At 42.6% G+C, this 10,659-nt stretch overlaps 1 pseudogene; it reads left to right on the forward strand.

The window, feature by feature from the left end:
* Positions 1-8,378: 8,378 nt before the first annotated feature.
* Positions 8,379-10,079, forward strand: LOC132229137 (glucose-6-phosphate isomerase-like; annotated as a pseudogene).
* Positions 10,080-10,659: the final 580 nt, after the last annotated feature.

Here is a 10,659-nt window from a genome sequence, read left to right on the forward strand (position 1 = left end):
ACAAGTTCGGAAATATTTAACTGCCGCTGATAATAATTTATAAACTAGGTATGTAGGCATTCGCCTGATAGATCTGAGAGGCATGTTAATGGAGTACAATGAAGACAGATAGCTCCCTTCTGGTAACACTGAGCAGACAGCCGCCTCATGAAGCACTTCTCCGCCAACGCACATCAATCTCGCCATGATGGCTGCTCAGATTAGACAGAAAGGCACACTCCTGTGAATCTTAAAAGGCCATTTCTGTCTCTTGTGAAGTTGTTTAACTTTGTGTTCATTTTATGGAGGCTGGCTGAGCGCTAACACACAGGATTTGGCAGATAAACTTTAACAAAATACCCAGGGAAGGGAGATTTTTATTGAAACATACATTACAAATTTCACAGAATAACCTAACCTTGACTTTAACTTGAGATACTATAACATGGGATTTGTTATTTGTTAGTTTTTTCACATAATATAATATTCATTGATAGATTCATATTTTTATAACATTATTTGAGTTGACTTGTGACAATTTAGAATGACACCTGACAGTAAGAAGGCAGACTTTACATAGCACATGTTTCATTGGTTTTTTTGTTTGTTTTTTTGTGTGATTTTATTTATTAAATATGTATTTTTTGTTGATTTTAGAGAAGAAGGGTGAAGGAGAGAGAGAGATAGAAGCATCAATGATGAGAGGCAGCTGAGAATGATTGATCAGCTGCCTCCTGCACAACCCCTACTGGGGATTGAGCCTGCAACCTGGGCATGTGCTCTTGATCTGAGTGGAACCTGGGACCCTTCAGTCCACAGGCCAATGCTCTATCCACTGAGCAAAACCAGCTAAGACTATTTTTTTAAATAGTACTATAGATGTCTCCTGTTTGAAACCTAATTTACATGGTTTACGAGCCACTCAAAATTATTAAGACATGCTAAGAAAAATATCAAATCACTGTTCCTGGGAAGTCAATAAGAAAATGATTTGAAATGCTGAAAGCAACTTCCCAAAAGCATTGCTGTCATTCTTTATTCAGTATCGTCCCCAACAGTGACATACACAAAATGTGGTTTCCTGTATTTTCCAGAAAATATTTATTTCCTGGGTTTGTAAACCTGCAGCAAAGTAAAGCCAAAGTAAACAATACCAATGTTCAAACTATGTCAATAAATGTGTATTTAAAAAATAGTGCAATCTATTATTAAAGATACCATCAGCAGGATACCAGACAGTGCTGCTCAGAATTAATGGAATATTTTTGTTGGTTGGTTTTGACCAACACAATTGGCCAAACTAAGCCAGTATAAGCACACTCTTTTAAAAAATATTGCCATAAAATTTAAACATTCCCAGGAGATTGAAGGCCTTTGCCATAAATTTTGTGAATCTCTCAAATAAGGGAAGATTCCCAGTTGAATGATTATTGCTGGAGAATGAGAAGATGATCTTCAGAAGATGCTTTTTGTGTTTCACAACATTTCATCACTTCTCAGTCCCTGGTGCCATTTTCTAGCCTCAGCCTTCACTACAGACCCTTGCGTGCACTGGCCTCTTTATCTGCCAGGTTCTCAGTTGTCAGTGCATTTGAGGCTTAACTCTGTAAGCACTTAAACTACCCAATCTTTCCCCCTCATAGACAGGTCATTATTGCAACTTCCTTCTACTGTCCTGACTTAGGACACAGGATTCCAGGATGACCAGTAGCCTAAAAATGAAACACAATTGTAGAAAAGCAGATGCGAATACTGTCCCCAAAGCTTCAGTCCAGCCCCACTTCAGCTCCTACTCTTATATTTGCATTCTTTAATCCCCAATGGAGACCCGAGGAAGTCCTATTTTCTTGTGTCATCAGTCTTCAGTTTGCTATCTTGATTTTCTGTATAGGTGTCTAAACGAGTGCGTTTGTTTCTTGTGAAAGTGAGAGCCCGCATTCACAATTGCTAGAACCATAGCATGGACCTTGTCAATGTCTGCCTGAGGACAATCTCCAAATTTCAAATACTCAATGACCGGACCTGCTCATCACCCAACCCTACTTCCTCCCATCTGAGGGAATGCTCTCTAGAGTCAATCATCAGTACCTGAACCAGAGCATGTCTGCTTCTTCCCATCCAAAGTCCACCTGAGTGTGTATTTTATATGATTCATGTAATAATTTGTTTGATGGTTATTTTCTCCATGAGCCTAAGGACTTGTGTGTTTGTCTGTTCCTCATGTTTTCCCCAGAACTTAGTACGGTATTCAGCAAATGGTAGATGTAGTGAAATAAGAATCATTAACTCAAGGGGAACAAACAAACTCTTTTCCTTCTACCCACCCCAATACTCAGGAGAATTAAGAGGGCTAAATGGAGCTCTGACTCCCAAAGAGACGGATTAAAGGTAAGTTCATACTCCAAAACACTAATTAGTCCATATTGTCTAAAAGCTGAGTTGAAAATAGAATAAAAAAATAAAAAAAAACCACTTCAATTTTGATGTAGAAATTTACAGAAGTATAAATATACCACAGCTTTCTTTGCATCCACTCATCTACTGATGGGTACTTGAGCTGCTTCCAAATCTTGGCTATTGTAAATAACACTGCAATGAATATAAGGGTGCAAATATTCTTGAGTTCGTATTTCCAGTTTCTTTGCATATATCCCCAAAGTAGAATTACTGGATCATAAAAAGCCATGGTACATTTGCATAGTAGAATACTACTCAGCTATAAAAAAGAAGGAAATTTTACCTTTTGCAAAAGCATGAATCAGCCTGAAGAGTATTATGCTAAGTGAAATAAGCCAGTCTGAAAATGACAAGTTTCATATGATTTCACTAATTTGTGAAATCCATTGAACAAAATAAACAAAGTAAAGAAAGACTAATGGAAATAGAAGAGGGTAAAGGGGGAATAAATGGTGATGGAAGGGACTTGATATGGGGTGGTAAACATATCACATAATATACAGATGATATTTGTAGAATTATGTAACTAAAACTTATATAATTTTATTAATTAACATCACCCCAATAAATTCAATTAAGAAAAAGAAAAAATACAGGAAAAAACTGCTTCCTTTCTAACAATAAGTAAAATCTGTATAATATGAAAAATCATATATGGAAGACAATAGTAAGATAGAATATGATAGAATTTTTACATAAAGCATTAGTGATGCTATCTATAATAATAAAAGCGTAATATTCTATTTAGACCAGTCATCCTTCCAGACGTCCTTCCTTCCAGACAAAGCTGCAACAGGCAGGGGCCGGGGCCAAGGCCCTTGCACAAATTTCGGGCAACAGGACTCTAGTCTTATCTGATAAAAGAGAAACATGGTAATTGGCATACGACCGCTACCCTTCCCATTGGCTAATCAGGGCAATATGCAAATTAACTGTGAGCCAAGATGGTGACCAGCAGCCAGGCAGCTTAAAACTAACATGAGGCTTGCTTGCTTCAGTGACTGAGGAAACCAACGTTCCCTGCCAGCCTCGTCGGCCTCTGAGCCTGCAGTTTGAAACATTGTAACAAATATAGACCCTAAACAAAACCCCAGAAACCTGCTTTCAGCGAGCCGGGATCTCAGAGCTGTAGTTATACATTGTTTCGATTATAGAACACAAACAAACCAGATACCTGCTTTCAGCAGCAGAGGCCTCAGAGCTGGAGCCAGAGCTAAAGCTGGCCCAGAATAAAAAAAGAAAGAAAAAAAGGAGCAGTTGGGAGCTTCAGTCACCTGCCAGCCTGAAAACAGCCCTCAGCCCCTCACCCAGACTGGCCAGGCACCCCAGTGGGGACCCCCACCCTGAAGGGTGTGTGACCAGCTGCAAACAGCCATCATCCCCTCATCCAGGCTGGCCAGGCACCCCAGTGGGGACCCCCACCCTGATCCAGGACACCCTTCAGGGCAAACCAGCAGGCCCCCACCCTTGCACCAGGCCTCTATCCTATATAGTAAAAGGGTAATATGCCTCTAAGCACCGGGATCAGTGGAGCCGCGAGGCCTCCCAGCACTGGGATTAGCTTGACAGGGGGCAGCGCCCAAACCCCCTGATCACCCTGCGGCTCTGTGTGTGACAGGTGGCAGGGCCACAACCTCCCTATCTGCCCTGCTCTGTTCGTGACAGGGGAAGGTGCCCCAATCTCCTGATCAGCCCTGCTCTGTGCCTGATATGGGGGAGCTCCCCAACCCCCTGATCGCCCTGAGGCTCTGTGTGTGACAGGGTGCAGCGCCCCAACCCCCTGATCGGCCCTGCTCTGTGTGTGACAGGGTGTGGTGCCCCAACCCCCCCCCCCAACCACGGGCCCTGCTCTGTGTGTGATGGGGTAGAGCCATAACCTCCCCATCGGCCCTGCCCTGAGTGTGAGAGTGGCGGTGCCCCAACCCCCTGATCGGCCCTGCTCTGTGGGTGATAGAGGGTGGCACCCCAACCCCCTGAACTGCCCTGCTCTGTGTGTGACAGGGGGCAGTGTCCCAACTCCCCTATCGTCCCTACTCTGTGAGTGACAGGGGGGAGCTCCTCAACCCCCTGATGGGCCCTGCTCTGTGCATGACAGGGGGGAGTGCCCCAACCCCCTGATCGACCCTGCTCTGTGCGTGACAGGGGGGAGCTCCCCAACCCCCCTGATGGGCACTGCTCTGTGCGTGACAGGGATGAACTCCCCAACCCCCTGATTGACCCTGCTGTGTGCATGAGAGGGTAAGGAGCCCCAACCCCCCTGATGGGCCCTGCTCTGTGCATGACAGGGGGCAGCGCCCCAACCCCCTGATCGACCCTGCTCTGTGTGTGACAGGGGGGAGCTCCCCAACCCCCGTGATGGGCCCTGCTCTGTGCATGACAGGGGGCGGTGCCCCAACGCCCCAATCGGCCCTGCTCTGAGCCCGACCAGGGGCTGCACCTAGGGATTGGGCCTGCCCTCTGCCACCCGGGAGCAGGCCTAAGCCAGTAGGGCATTATCTCCCGAGGGGTCCCAGACTGCAATGGGCACAGGCCAGGCTGAGGGACCCCCCGTTCCTCCCAAGTGCACGAATTTTTGTGCACCGGGCCTCTAGTCTATAATAATAAAAGCCTAATATGCTAATTAGACCGAACGTTCTTCTGGGCGACCTTCCAGAAGAAGCCGGGGCTGTGAGGGGAGCCCAGCTCCCAGGTGCCTGCCAACGGCCAAAGGGAAGCCCAGGTTCTGGGTGCCTGCCAGCGGCCAGAGGGAAGCCTGGGTCCTGGGTGCTGGAGGGAAGCCTGGGTACCAGGTGCCAGATGTAAGCCGGTGCAGTAGCCAGGGGAAGCAAGACCTACTTTTGCATGAATTTCATGCATCGGGCCTCTAGTAAATTAATAAAAATGCCAATTTCTACTCTAGGTCTAAGTCATTTTCATAATTAGAATTAGCATTGCATTATTTATAAATGTATATTTAGTTTTTTAACTTAGCAAAAAAAATAAGTAATTTTGCTAGTGATTATGTTATTGAAAATATAATTCCAATTACTTCCTGAAGTTCATTTGAATCAATCCTATATAATAAAAGGCAGATCAACCAAACAGTGCACTGACCACCAGGAGGGAGATGCTAAATACAGGAGCTGCCCCCTTGTGGTCACTTCTCTCCCACAGGGGGAGTGCTGCTCAGCCAGAAGCGGGGCTCATGGCTGGCAAACTCAGCAGTGGTGGCGGAGCCTCTCCCACCTCTGTGGCAGGACTAAGGATGTCTGACTGCGGGCTTAGGCCCACTCCCTGCAGGGAATGGGCCTTCACTTGGACATCCCCCAAGGGCTGCTGGACTGCGAGGGGGTGCAGGCCAGGCTGAGGGACCCCCTGATTGCACAAATTTCATGCACTGGACCTCTAGTCCTATATAATAAAAGCCTAATATGCTAAGTGTCCAGTCCTCTGGTCATCCATTCAAGCAATCAAAGCATAATATGCTAATGATATGCTAAGGTCACTCAACCGCTCGCTATATTGTGCAGTGACCACCAGGGGGCAGATATTCTGACCAGTAGGTTAGCTTGCTGTTGTGGTCCAGCTGATCTGGACTGAGCGAGATGGGCCAGACACACCCTGGAGCCCACCTTTGGTCCTTCCCTGGCTGGCCAACCTCCCACATCCCTCCCTGGCCCCAGTTTGCACCAGGGGGCTCCCTTGGCCTGGCCTGCACCCTCTCGCAATCTGGGATTTCCTCGGGAGATGTCAGAGAGCCAGTTTTGGCCCAATCCTGCAGGCCAAGCCAAGGGACCTGACTGGTGCATGAATTCATGCACCGGGTCTCTAGTTTTATATAATTACCTAGATAACCAGATATGTTTTATATCTAGATTTCATTATTTTTCCATGATTACTGGTAATACTGCAGTAAATATTTTCCCTGTGTAGGCTTACTTCCTTTAGCTAGATCCTAGACGTAGAAGTAGGGGGTCTATATATACAAACATTTTAAAGCACCTTGAGATAAACTGTCAAAGTATTTCTATTAGAATTTTGCCAATTTGTAATCGTTTCCTATGTAGTGTGATTATTTTACTCACCTAACCAAATTAGCTATTTGTCTGATAATAATTTTCAGACAAATAATTTTCCTAAAAATCACATCAGTGGGTTTTGGAAATAATAAACTATCAAGTACATGTAAAAAAAAAATGCTCCATATTTCTTAAGCATATTGAAAGTCTCTAAATAATGGAAAAATTTTATCATCAAATTTTACTATAAAAATCATAGTTTTTTATATTTTTATTATTGAGGTTAGTGAATAAATATGGGATATGAATATATTTTTTTATATTTCTGGCAAAGCAAACTATGAAATATACACAACACCTGGTGATATAAGAAGTTATATAAATTATTTGTCTAATCTTCGTAATTTTGTACTTCTAGAAAGCCTAGCATTCTAAGATAACTCATGTGGAAGTAAAATGATCAGTGCATGTCTATTTGAGGGAAAGGCATAGTCTATACTAGTAGCAATTACCTCATTAAAGTGCACATTCAAGCTTTCATCATCTCCATCTGATCTTGTCTCTTACTTAATAGAATTTTACTTCTATTATCTAAGCTAGATCATCAAGCATTCTGTACTGCATAGACTGTCTTTTGATGACTTTTGTATTACTTTGATCACAGACTTGAAGACTATTACACTTTTGAAAACATCTTTATTAACACCTAAAGATTAGTCTGAAAGCAATCTGACTGCACCTGTCACAAATAAGCTTCTAAATAATTGCTGGATTTTTAATCATTTAATTAAAAACGTTATAAAGTAGTTTATGCCTTCTTTCTTATAGTTTCCATTTTTCTTTACAAGCGCATATACTTTTACTCAAATCCCAAACAATCAATTAAATTCCTCCTTTAAAATGTCCATGTACATGCTTAACATAAAACATTACATTTTAATAACAATGAGTTAGTCTCTGAGGTATAATTCTTTTATTGAAGACAGAACAGAAACTATTTTCCTAGGCATAACTAATTCTCTGTAGAGCTTATTTTTACATGCTTTATTACAGTTGTCAAAGACTATGAGCCACCTGAATTGGATTGCTGTTGTTACCTAGCATGATATTACCTTAGGGGCTGTAATTAATTCAGATCTGTGTAAGCTATCCCCACAGTTGATTTAAAAAATTGTACATATTGTTCTCCTTTTTAGTCATATGTCAAAATAAGAAAAAAAATGCGTTTTTCACTTTGTATATCTGTGTGTGTGTATATATATATATATATATATATATATATAACTACATAATGCAGAAAATAAAACCCTACTATAAATTTTTATTAATATACTATAAAACCAAGTGAAATGACATATTTTGAACACAATATAGGCCCTACTTCTTGATACTTACATTATCTATACTCTTAAAAATGATTACTTCAAAAGTCTCACAATAGTTAAAATGTTTATAAAAATTAATTTATGGAATGAACTAGACCATTCTTTTGTGTGCTATATATAGTTTAAAATCATACTTCCAGTTTTATTCTTGCCAAAATTTCCAGGTCTCTAAAATGTATAAGGATATATTTCTCAAGTTGAGAAATCTATGGGAAATAAAAACATTATTCAGACACATACACATTTTGCTAAAAGAAACTATTTGCGATATATATATAAAAAAAACCCCACTTCTAAATATACTAAATTCTTAGGAATGCTACCTTTAGTACTTAAATATGACATAAGTAAATTAAAATTGCTTAGAATACATCAATGATATATTTGATAGAATTGGTGGTTTTTTTTCCCCCAAGTAGAAATTAAGTTCTATAAAATGACTATTATCTTTAGATTTTTACAGGATAACATTCAAGAAAAAAATATAGCAAGCTGTAAACTTTCATAATTGGAAAATAATAGTTCGCAAAGTTTACACTGAATTTTTAAACTCTTACCTTTCCGAAACACCACTGGCTGCTCTTGCCATGACGCACTCACCAAGAATCAGCAGTTCCAGAAGCTGTAGGAAGGCAACCTGGTGCATGGCTCTGACCTTAAATTGCAATGCCTTTCTAAATGGGTACAAGGAAAGCTTCAGCTCGACACTCAGTACCAACCATGGGCCTATACTGGTGGGTTACTCCAAGAACCTTGTGATGGAAGGTCATGATACAGAAGCTGGTGAACCTGGCCAAATCCAGGGATGGGGAGGCCACCTGGGAGCTCATGTTCAATGACGAAAAGATGAACTTCAACGAAAATCAGGCAGTGCTTCATGTGGCCCTGTGGAGTGGGTCAAACACATTCATTCTGGTGGATGGCAAGGATGAGATGCCAGAGGTCAACAGGGTCATGCAGAAGACGAAGTTTTGCTGCCAATACATTGGAGGTGGTGACTGGGAGGGATACTCAGGCAAGCCCATCACAGACGACAATAACATCGTCATCATTGGCTCTGACAGGGGACCCCTCATGGCTACTGAAGCCCTCAAGCTGTACTCTTGACCAGGGTCTGGTCTGTCTCAATCATTGATGGGACTCACATTACCAAAACCCTGGCCACCATGAACTCTGAGTCCACCCTGTTCATCATCACTTCCAAGACCTTTACCACCAGGAGACCATCAGGAAGGCAGAGAAGGGGAAGGAGTGGCTTCTCCTTTGGCCAAGGATCCTTCTGCTGTTGCAAAGCACTTTGTTGCCCTGTCTACCAACACAACCAAAGTGAAAGAGTTTGGAGTTGACCCTCAAAACATGTTCGAGTTCTGGGATTGGGTAGGAGGATGCTGCTAGCTGTGGTCAGCCATTGGACTCTCCATTGCCCTGCATGTAGAATTCGACAACTTCAAGCAGCTGCTCTTGGGGGCTCACTGGATGAACCAGCACTTCTGCATGACACCCCTAGGGAACAACATCCCCATCCTGCTAGCTTTGCTGGGTATCTGGTACTTCAACGGCCTTTGGTGTGAGATGCATGCCATACTGCCCTATTACCAGTGCTTGTACTGTTTTGCTGTCTTTTTCCAGCAGAGTGACATGGATTCCAGTGGGAAGTGCATCACCAAATCTTGCATGGTGTGGATTATCTGACAGACCCCATTGTGTGTGGTGGGGACGGGGGGGGGGGACCAGGGGCCAATGACCAGCATGCCTGCTACCAAACCATCCACCAAGGCACCAAGATGATATCCTGTGACTTCCTCATCCTAGTCTACACCCAGCCACCAATAAGGACTGGTCTGCATCACAGATTCCCCTGGGCAACTTCTTGGCACAGATTGAGGCCCTGATGAGGGGGACATCGACAGAGGAGGCTCAGAAGGAGCTTCAGGCTCCAGGAAAGAGTTCAGAATACTTGGAGAAGCTGCTGTAGCATCAGGTCTTTGAAGGAATTGGTCCAACTAGCTCTATTGTGTTCACCAAATTCACACCGTTCATTTTTGGAGCCTTCATTGCCACGTATGAAAACAAGATCTTCGTTCAGGGCATCATCTGGGACATCAAAAGCTTTGACCAATGGGGCGTGGAGCTGAGAAAGAAGCTGGCTAATAAAATTGAGCCTGAACTTGATGGCAGCAACCCAGTGATCTCTCATGAGTCTCCCACCAACAGGCTGTTCAACTTCATCAAGCTGGAGCATGACACTAGAAGCCTATAAACTCATGCTGGGCTGCAGTCCTGTTGTGACTTCTGTTTGTCCCTCCTTACCAGAGTCTGCACTACATGGTCCTGCCCAGAGCACCCTCTGGTCACAGACTTAGACCACAAGCTCTTTGAGGATGCTGGTCTGGAACTGTCACTTCCAGCCTCCCCATGTCCATGCTCTTCTGCTTTACAATTAGCTGACGGGTGTGCATTCCTATATTAATTAAGAGGAAAACACTAAACCACAGAGTTTAATTTAATTCACTCCTTGGATACGATCCCTTAGGAATAAATTACAGAAAAAGAACTGTAATTTTATATTACAAAAATCAAAAGATGCAGTTTTCATAAGACAAGAGCTGATTTTAAGATTAAAAACATGCTGTCTATTGCCTATAAGACATTTGTCACATTTTGGATAAGCTTGAAAAAAATAGCACTTGGAATTGTTTTACTTGTTTTGTGTTGCTATAACTAAATACTATAGAGTGGATAGCGTAAACAACAGAAACTTATTTTTTTACAGCTGTGAAGGGTGGAAAGTATGAGATCAAAGGACCTATTAAATATTTGAATATTTTATATACCTCTAA

The sequence above is a fragment of the Myotis daubentonii genome, chromosome 3 (genome assembly GCF_963259705.1).
Source record: "Myotis daubentonii chromosome 3, mMyoDau2.1, whole genome shotgun sequence".
Classification (NCBI taxonomy): domain Eukaryota; kingdom Metazoa; phylum Chordata; class Mammalia; order Chiroptera; family Vespertilionidae; genus Myotis; species Myotis daubentonii.